Source organism: Akebia trifoliata, chromosome 1, assembly GCF_017979445.1.
Source record: "Akebia trifoliata isolate Shusen 1 chromosome 1, ASM1797944v1, whole genome shotgun sequence".
NCBI lineage: Eukaryota > Viridiplantae > Streptophyta > Magnoliopsida > Ranunculales > Lardizabalaceae > Akebia > Akebia trifoliata.
The window spans coordinates 35480951-35491748 of record NC_141375.1 but is presented as its reverse complement, the minus strand read 5'-3'; the positions used below and the strand labels follow the sequence as shown (position 1 = coordinate 35491748).

Here is a 10798-nt window from a genome sequence, read left to right as displayed (position 1 = left end):
ATTAAGATTTCTACTTCTCAACAAATTGTGGGCCTTCATTTATTTATTTATTCATGGACAATTCGGGTTGTCAATGAATCTGATTGACCCAATGATCTGATCCAATAGTATCTTCTATCCGATATGAATCAAGTAATTGGGTTCATTTTGGATTAGGTCTAACAAATTATCAGAAATGTTCCAGACATACATTTGCATTTATTCCAAAATCACTCCTCGAGACCACCTGCTAGGGCATTCCCTCACTTAATTCTGCATGTGATGTGCGGGTGTTGTACATGCCCGGGAGAGGGCCCCATATGCCTTGGTTCCGTCCCTGGCTCATCCGTTCCCCCCCAGTCGGATGTAAATCCAGACCACCCCAGTTATCAAAATAAAAAAATAAAAAAAACTTTGTAGCAATTTATCCTAGACATTTTATTTTGCAACTAATTATATTGAGATATATTTCTTTGTTTTTTTTCTTATTTCCCTAGATTTTTTTTTTTTTTTTCAGGAATGCCATAGCTTTGATGTATTGCAAATATTTTCATAACAGTGCCCACTATTAAATATTTTTGTTTAAATTCAAAACATTAATGAAAGTTCTTATAATTATAATGTTTTGAGACATTTCAAATTTTAATATTTTCATGATCAACCCACCAGGGGTATGGCTCAGTGGTAAGACGTAGCAACAAGAGTGTTCTCCTCTTGGTTGTGAATTCGAAACGGAGCACTTCTTGATTTATTGGTACATGTATTGAGTGAGCTGTGCATGGCTGGAACACAGGTTGGGCTAAACCCAATCATGAACCCGAAACTTTTAAGATAAGACTAACAACAATTATTAGAAGTCATGACAAAAGACGATTAGATAAATACCTACAAGCAAGATTGAAGCTGTGTGCCACAAACCCATATAAATGCTGACTGTTGTGCTATTGGGTTTGAAGTTTTGGCGTTACCATCAGGAAAGCCTTTATATTTTCAGGATGACAACCAAACCAACTTTCAATAGAAAATTTCTTAAATTCTTAATATTAGGGTATTTCTTTCTATTAGTAACTTAGGACTAGGGATTGGATTCTAAAAATTCATGAAAGGGATTTATCAATTAGATGTGAAATCTGGAAACCACCTCCTTTCATGCTTGTATTAAAGATTTTTTGTTCCAATCCTTTCCATTCAAATAATTGATTGGAACAATAATAATAATAATAGATAGAATTCAACGAAACAAACAAAACATAAAATAAATGAAACAATTAATGTCTGTGATGCAATCATCATTGTTGTATTAGAACCCCCCCATTTTTCCATACCAGCTATGATTTCTCTGGATCAAGAACCAATGAGAGAGAGAGAGAGAGCATCAATTAGAGTGCCTATCCTTTTTGGTTTGATTTAAATAATTTCATTAACTTGTGTTGTAAAAAACATTTTAAAAAAATGGACAGCATTCAAGTGATTGTGTAAAAACAATTGTCAGTTTTAGATGTAACAGTGAAAAAAAAAATTATAAAAAAATGAGGTTAAAGATGAAAACAATAAAGTGGTAAAGAGGTAAAAAAAAATACAGCAAAATTAGAGGGGTAAAGAGTATAGGCTATAAAGTGGGCCCCACAAAATTGTAATTTGATGGGAGATTTATCCTCCATGATATTCTGACTAAGAGGTTGAAAATCTAGTCAGAATTCGTAAAATTACTTTTATTTTAATTGTGCTTGTTTGTGTGTGGTGACGAACATTTCAGTAATTCAGATTTGAAAACTTGGGGAGATAAGTGTTATAGTAATGAAGATCTGTTAAGAGAAAAACAAAACTGCCAGCATCATCTAAATTGAATTTCCCTCTCTCAAAGGGTCAAAACAAATAAAGTAGCCGAGAGATTTGTCGGTTCTGTGGTACATTTTAATACAAAAGCTAACATGTTGTTTTAACGATGAAAGTTATAATGGATTATGCAATATAAGATTTTTATCAGTAAATGCAATATGATATTTCCAAAGAGATGCTTTCTATGGTAAAATTAGGGAAGAAAAAACCAAAAGGCAACCAAGAATTCTTGCACCCAAACTCCATTGTAGTCTTGAAAGTCCAAAAAGAATAGAAAGCACAGGTAGTTATAACAAATCCACATTGCGTAGACTTCTATAAACTTCTCATGGAGACTCATAAACATCACTTGTACAGATAAAATGAATTAATTAAAGCCAAAATCGCAAAAAATTATGACCAAAAAACATTAGCCTATAGCACATCTGTTAGACAAATGCAGCCAAATTAACTCTTCACCAGGATCTAGGGAAAATGGAACTCCAGTTTAGCCATGGAACTAGACAACAATAGGATACCATCAAAGTAATTTCTTAGTGAAAACACCCATTCCGAAGAAAAACTTACATTGGGATTAAGTGGGCAACATTAGCCATTTATAGGTTTCTAGGGCTTCTCATGTTTTCAAATGCTTCATAAAATTTCAGCACCCCACCAATACATTTTCAATGAAATGCATTGGTATTTCAACAACTACAATTTAAACACGAGCAATGAAATCAATGGGCTCAGTGAAAGATGATTCAATAAACGAGTAGAAGGTATATAAAAAGTGCAAATGGATATCATTGTGGAAGGGATATCACAATAACTAAGGGAGAATAACTTACGAGCAGTAATATTCAGATCAATCAGTCCGCGAATAAGTGAATCTGCCCAAATTCCTGACTTTACCTGGAAAGTGTCCTTGCATGGAGGCCTGGATTCTGTTGAAGGGTTTCTGACTTGGGTTGTTAAGGCCATCCGCGTCGGCAGAATTTTGTGTGGGTTCTGTAGACACTTGATCAGCATAAGAAGTGAATGCACCAAAGACGCCAGATCCTTCAAAACCATCTAAAGGCACAGCAGCAAATGGATCAACAGTGTGGAAACTTATTGGCTCAGTTTCTGGAGACTTGAATTCAGTTTGCAAAATTGGACCTGCAGTAGCGAAGAAGTCTATTTGTAGAAGAAGATGCAGATGAGAAGGCAGGCTGGGAGGCAAATAGATCGACATTGGCCTGCATAAATGGTCAAAAGAAGATTTCATCATCCACAAGCAGCAACTGTAATTTTTATAATGGAAATGAAATGGACCCGAGTCTTTTCTTGGGATTAACTAAATGCCTTTGTGTTCTCAGAATAACTATCAAAAGATCCTTTGGAGTGACCAGAGCAAAATGGTTCACTGAAAATGGCTAGTTATTAAGTCCATACATTTTAATAAATTAATATCAAAACATTCAATATTTTCCAAGTTATATATGGAACACCAGCATCATTATCTATGCCTTATACATCTGAAATATGCAATGCAGAAAATCATAATAAGAAATCTGAACTCATAACAAACAGCACTAATACATTAATAAAGTACAATTCATTTTTATGGCTAGCGAGTACAAGTTTTTATAGGTTTAGAACCAATAGTCAGGTTTTTCTGCATATAAAATTTATATGAAAATGTAGTTGACAGCATTCTTCAAGACACCACTTACTGTAACCTGGAGGAAAAAAAAAAGATAATAATTGAAACGGTTAAGGACTTAGGACTGTTTTGTTTCGCCAAAAGAAATCGATGCAAATTTCAGCATTTAGGAAGAATCAAGAACTTTGGTTATCTATTAACAAACAAAGAACTTAAACTTCCTTGGAAAATGTACATTTTCTCATTAGTGAGCATGAAGAAGAAGATTCTCAATAGCACCTTAACTAGATGAACTAGATTTTTCCAGCAATTATTTCTCATAATCTAATTAAATATCTTTGATAAGTAGTTCAATTAAATAATTTCTACAAGAATAATCAAAAGAAACCCTACTATTTATTTGTTTCATTCTTCAATGTCCATAGGCTTGTAAGCGACCATCTTAAAAATTGTGAACAAAATGTCGTGCTGCATAAAGTTCCTAAGAACGATCACATTGTACGACTCTACCAAAAATACAACCAGGGACAAAAAGCATCTTTCAGTGCTTTGCCTAGGCTTCTTTGTTTTTCCCCCTTTATAGGTGTAAATGTGAAGGAAGGGTCTTCATCCCAGGTTTCTTGCATTACCTCAACAGACTTTACCACTTCACCAAGGTAAAAATAATAAATAACCACCAAATGATAAGTGAGAGGTGCATTCCATATTTATTGCACTTGTGAGTAAGGAGATGGAAAAAAAAATCTGACCTGAGTCTGAGACCTAGCCCCAGTTTCTACATGAGGCGAGGCTGATAAAAAAGCTGCATCTGCAAATAGATCAACTTCAGTCGTAGCATTCATATCTGTGGTACTCAGTTCTGGTGGAACAGTGGTCAGTGCATCCATGAAGTCACCAAACAAATCCACTTGATTAACACTTGAAGCAACTGTTCCTGTCAAATGAAATGAGAATGTCTCAAAACATCCACATAGAAATGGTAAACATAACACTTCTTGATAGATATATGCCATAGCAAAGGGGAGGATACTGATTCAATAACCTCAATAAGAAAATGATAGTTTACAGTAAACATTTGTGTTGGAAATTTAAGCATCTCACTATATCCCTGAAAATGGTCCATCATGTTCTTGGATCAAATGATCATATTGGGTTAGTCTCTCTCCCTGTAATTTTTCTTCCTCCCTTGTTTTTGTGGGATTTCCTTCTTTATTGCTATAGGTTTATAAAAAGAGAAACTAATTAAATATCCACCATCATTTAAACTTTTTGCCAATTACTGGGGTTTGGAAATGAATCATGTTTACCACTCATCTTTATCTTGAGCCATATCTCTTCACTAAAGGCTTTTGTCTTCATACCTTGAGCTATTGTCTCACATTTCTTTCTCTTTCGCTATTAGAGCTTTCAATTTGCACAAAAGAATTCCTTCTTATCGGTGTTGTTATTGGTCTGTTTGTATACCCAAACTCAAGCTACTTCCTTTATTGTATCTCCTATGGAACGATTCCTCAATTCCGTCAAACATGCTCATTTCTACTTTAGTCTTTCCTAGTCCTACCACTCATCCATCTCAACTTCCCCATCTTCACTACACTCATTTGAATGAACATGTTGTTTTTTGATGGTCCAACATTCGGCTCCAAAAAGTATGGCTGGTCTTATTGTTGTCTTGTAAATTTTTCCTTTAGTTTTGATCGAAAAATGCCAATCACATCATACTCCAAAAGCACTCCTCCACTTCATCCGCCCAACGATAAATCTATAAAGTAAAAAATCATATCTTCATCCGCCCAACGATAAATCCTTATGTAGGTTAGATTATCTCTATGGATAATCTAACCCACATAAGGTCTTTTTGGGGTATTCCTTGTTTGTTAATCTTAACTAGTATCTCATCCCTAGAAATATTCTAACTAAAGATGTTTTATAAATGAAAAAGATTCACTAAAATGAAAAAGATAAGAGAACAAAGGAGGTCGAGAAGACCTACCTGACTTGATACAAGAAACACAAAAGCAATTAAACAATTAAGGGAAGCAAACACACAAGAACCAGAGAAGCACTGGCAGATTATATGCAATCTGTCTTCGAGGGAAGCAACATTTCCCTCTTGAATTCCATAAGAAATTGTGTAAACCTTGTCTGCTCAAAAATCTCACCTCAAAATGACCATAGAGTCTTGCAACTTTGCTAATTTATGAAAATTTACAAGTATAGCAAGCAAGACTCGATATGGATTTTTTTAATATACAAAGAAAACTTTCTGAGAAGATAAGTTCAGGATACAGAAATGGGTAATTTTATTATTAGCAATAAGTCCCTCAGATCATTCATATTTGATAAGCTTTTATAATTGAGGCATAAATTACAAAGAAATACAAAAGTTTTGAAGTAGGTGATCAAATAAGAATTATGTTACTTGTTACCCTTGAACTCTTCTCTAATATGCCAATTAACAGATACTAAATAACGATTGGAAAAGAAGTTCAGATCATGGAATATTTCTTCTGAATGGCACAAGGAGAACATTTGCACTTCAGGTTGAGAATCAAATGCTTAACACTGGTGGAAGTTCCCCAGGGATCAAAATCGTCAAAATCATCTCCAGGACCATCTAGTGAAACTGAGCTTTGGGAAATAATAGAACCAAAATTACCATCAGAATGATTTAACTTTGATGATACCCTCGAAGTATTGGAGAACGCAGCATCTTGATTACTGCTAAAAAATAAACATAATAGAATTAGAAATATATTATACATTAGAATGACAACTTTAAAAAGAATAAAAATTGAACAACACGGATAACAACAAAATTATCTCAATCACGTACCATATAATTAGACCAAAATTTAAATGCACGACTTATCATTGTCTAATGTTATCTTCTACCTCTGGCAGCAAACTGTAGCACTTCTACCTCAACCACCAGCAAGAAGATCATTTATTCTCAAACCATAATTTATCAAACTTGAACTAGGTTAGGTTGAAAATTCCCACATCCGCCAACATTTCCACATCTCTCATGAGAAGAGAATATTGAGTCTAAAAAAGTTGTCAGCATAGAGCGTTCATGTGTAATCGAGGTGTATCTCAAGGAGCTCCTAATATTGAGAAAAATATTTATAGCTAGAGGTACAAGATGCTTCAAACACGAATTAAAAAAATGTCGTTTTTATGACTATGTTTGAACCCTAGTTAATGCGAGACAAAAATAGATATGAAGTTCAAATAAAGTACAATTATGGCCGAATCAAGGTCAAATTAGGCCAAGTCAAGGAAACTGTATCTGCACGAACCTTATAGAGTGTGTTGCTTCTTCATATTGGTCCCTTCACCCTCGGTGACAGCCCCTCTACGTGACTTATCACAAACATCTTTGTTAAACTCATCCTCTCCCAAGCGATCTCTTTCTCTATAACTATCCTCGAACATTTTCCCTTCTTTTTTAGCACTTACATTTCCATATTGATCACTATGCTGGAAGCTGCTACTTCCATATGATGCAGAACTTGATTTATTCGTTATTCCAGTTGATGAAAGTCCAAAATACCTAGAAATAAATTTAAGACAGACAAATAACCTCAATATGTACATATGAACTCACTTGTCACGATTTGCAGCAGCTTTCTTCCTAACTTCTTGTATTTTATCCTTATCATTCAAAAGGGACATAATGGTTTCAGCCTTTTTTCTAACATTGAGTCCCACATCCTTTCCATTAGGCTCAACATATTCAAAACCTGAGAGTGACTTTATGAATACAAATATAAATAAGTGAAATTGAACTACAACGCTCAAATGGTCATCCATTATAATTGGCATACAAAAACAAGCATCAAATTTAAGAGAAGAAGTCATACTGAGATTTTAAAAGTATGTTCAACAATGTCATCAACTACACATTCAGTTCCATGTGCAACCAAATACTCTATAACAGCCAAAGCCTGGAAAAGGTAAATATTTTCACATAAGAGCCAAAATTAAAAGGCTGGAAACAGACACAGAAGCTCTGAAGGGAAGCATTTGAAATATTTGAAGTCAACAAAATGGAAAAACTTAAAAGCAGAAGTACTAACTTATAGACATGATGCCAGTTTTGGCCACCATCAGTCAATCTTGTCTAGAGTACATTCATGATCAATTGACAATCGATGCTGCAAGAAAATATAAAAGATAAAATAGATGTGAAAAAGGGAAGACACAAAACTTAATATGAAGTTATACAATTTTTTAGTGGCATGTGCTACCTCTGTCAAGGTAGACCCATGAGGACCCCAAGGTTCATCACTAGTTGCATCGAGAACCTGTGATGTTTAATGCCAAAAAAAGCATGAAAAAGGAACACAATAAAAAAAAAAAACAAGTATGTGATATGACATGCACACACAATTTACATTCTTCTGTCGTTATAATAAGCTTATTTGGTCATAACGAGTTCTAACCCATACAGCAGCATTACAAAAACTACAAAAATGATTACAAAGTCCAAAAAAAACTAGATAGATCAGCATATGATCACAAGTTACTCGTCTTATACTTTCCTTTCGTCAACTCCTAACCCAATACGTCAATTATTGTAAAACAAAACATTCTGTTTTCTTTCTCTATGTTTCCTACCACTGCATTCTTGCCTTTTTAAATTACTAACAGAGCATTCTCATCCTGCAATTCAATCAGTTTTCTCCTTTGATGATGACAGAACAGATTAATTCGAAGGTGTTGGGTTTTGGGATCTCCGTTTCAATGCAGAAAACAGAGAAATCGACAATAGATGAAATTGGGTTGTTGTATCCTGGGAGTGTCGCAACTAATATATGCGTGCATTCGATTTTAAGCCTGGAGAGACACGAAACATCTTAACGAAAGCTACATTGCCCTCATCCCAATCAATTTCGCATCTCTATGGATAGTTCATATATAACTAGTCAATATCTACTATCACATATACATATATTTCTTCCATAACGTAAACCAACCATTCACATCTTATATTCTATATTCATATTCAACCAGATTCAAAATTATTCTTTGAACATACATTATAGCCATCACATATACCTAGTTCAATCCCCCTGCCCCGCGGAGCTCCATGAGGTGAGTAGTTTGGGAGTTTGAGATCAGATAAGTAAACCAACCATTCACATCTTATATTCTATATGCAACCAGATTCGAAAATTATTCTTTGATCATACATTATAGCCATTACAAATACCTAGTTCGATCCCCCCCCCCCAGCCCGCGGAGCGACATGAGGTGAGTAGTTTGGGAGTTTGAGATCAGATAAGTAAACCAACCATTCACATCTTATATTCTATATTCAACCAGATTCGAAAATTATTCTTTGAACATACATTATAGCCATTACATATACCTAGTTCGATCCCCCCGCGCGAGCGTTTGAGGTATTTATATTGGTTATATTTGAATTTTATTTCTATAAAGATATGAATCTCCGTGAGGTGAGTAGTTTGAGATCAGATAAGTAAGAGCTGGCATCATTAAGGAATCCAATCATTAAATAAGGATAATTCTGAGCTATTGTGAGACGCCATGTTCAACAAAAATTTCTCAGGAATACAAATTAACATTGAATTTCACCCAAAACAAAAAAAAAAAAAACGTTAATTTCAATTAACTTCGGTAAGGATCGCTTACCTTCTGTTTGATCCCGGAAACTTTAAGGACTTTAATGTTAACTTCTCTCTTTCTGCAAATTGAAACAAAAACCGTATAGAAATCGTGTTTTTTTTTCTCTAACGTACGACCGAACGAAGAACAAGTTCGAAAGAAACTCATAGAAATCTTATCAAAAACTCACATTTCTCGAACTGTTTGATCGAGAATCTTCATGAAATCCATGGCGGATATCTACGAGCACCTGAAATCATGAAATTTAAAATCAGCTAATAATAGATCCAATCGATTGTTTGAGTTTTCCAGATGAATCAAATGTTTGTTTCAGTCAATAATTTTGTAGATTCGTTATAAAATCAATTTCAGTTAAAAAAAATAAAAAATAGAAGAAGGAGAACCTTTGAGAATATCGAATGGCAATCGTAAAACTTTGGAAATGCGGATTCGGATGCGTTTTGGGCTTTTAAAATATGTCGGGAAATCGAGCATGGAGAACGCGCGCTTTTAAGCCTTTATGCGGCAAATACCGCCACGTGTTAAAAAATAACGAGCCTGACTTTCGCAAAGTTATATTTGGATTTTCATAATTAGATTTACAGCCGTTCCGAAACTATAATTTCTTTACCAAACATTTAAAAGTAACACTAAAATGTCATTTTTAAGAAAAATATATATTTGATGAAATTTTAGAAAATATTTTATTTTATGTCAAGTTAATATAATCTTCAAATTAAAATGGAAACGCAAAGCAAGTTCTAATGTTCCGTAGAGAGAGATCGAATTTTACTGTTAAAAAAAACCTATTACTTTCTCTCAAAAACATAAAATCAATTGACTTGATTGAATTTTTAATAACTTGGAATATATTATCAAGATATGGAACAAGACTAAGTCATCTTGATCTTTAGATTCTTAAAATCATGCCTACATGGATGTAACATGCCAGATGCGGGTATTCACACATGTCAACAAGGATGATCTACTCACTCTACACTATACAATCTAGAATTCGGCTGTGCCTTCTAATTTGCAAGGCATGAGCATCCTCTTTGGTGGTTGTGGAGGATATTCTTTAGTTGATTACAAATACCAACATGTGGCATCTACAAGTGATATCCATCGAGCTTCCATGTTTAAAGGGTAAAAGAAATTCAACCTAGTGATTAAGATCGGATAAGGGAAGTTGGGCATTCATAAATAATAGAACTCAAGACGAGATACTGAGGACCAAGGTAGTAAATCGGTTGTCTCAAATCCTTGAAAATCGAGAATTCAACCATATTCATGAGGATCAAGAGAAATGCATAGAGGGACAGAACCACTTAAACAAAAAAAAACGAGAATCAATGGGAAGACCAGAGAGGAAACCTTTATAAAAACACGAAACAAAACACGAAAGGTATGCAATTTTCTCCCATTAAAACTATATACTATTTTTTTTATTAAGATTTTAACTTTGATGTCGGAGAGGTATTGTTGCAGGCATACCAAAGAGTACAGGAAGAAGAAACCAAACATCCATTGAAAATCTCGAGGTAATACAGGTTTTTGCATCTACAGTGTCAAAATGATAAAAGTAAAATAAAAAGACAAATAATAAAATTACAGGGATTTATTAATAAATATCTAGGGTTGAAGGGGTAAAAGAGGAGGAAACATACTAAAGTTAAGGGATATATTGGAAAAGGGAAAAAGGTTGGGAAAGAGAGGAAA

At 34.2% G+C, this 10798-nt stretch overlaps 1 pseudogene across 1 annotated transcript; it reads right to left on the bottom strand.

Moving 5' to 3' along the window:
- Window positions 1–391: 391 nt before the first annotated feature.
- Window positions 392–9562, bottom strand: LOC147412138 (clathrin interactor EPSIN 1-like; annotated as a pseudogene). Its single transcript, XR_015175719.1, has 11 exons — window positions 9484–9562; window positions 9270–9329; window positions 9107–9158; window positions 7676–7755; window positions 7524–7605; window positions 7312–7395; window positions 7056–7201; window positions 6752–7001; window positions 6105–6252; window positions 4195–4379; window positions 392–3038 (listed from the first exon to the last, which is right to left on the bottom strand). The product of XR_015175719.1 is annotated as a clathrin interactor EPSIN 1-like (transcript).
- Window positions 9563–10798: the final 1236 nt, after the last annotated feature.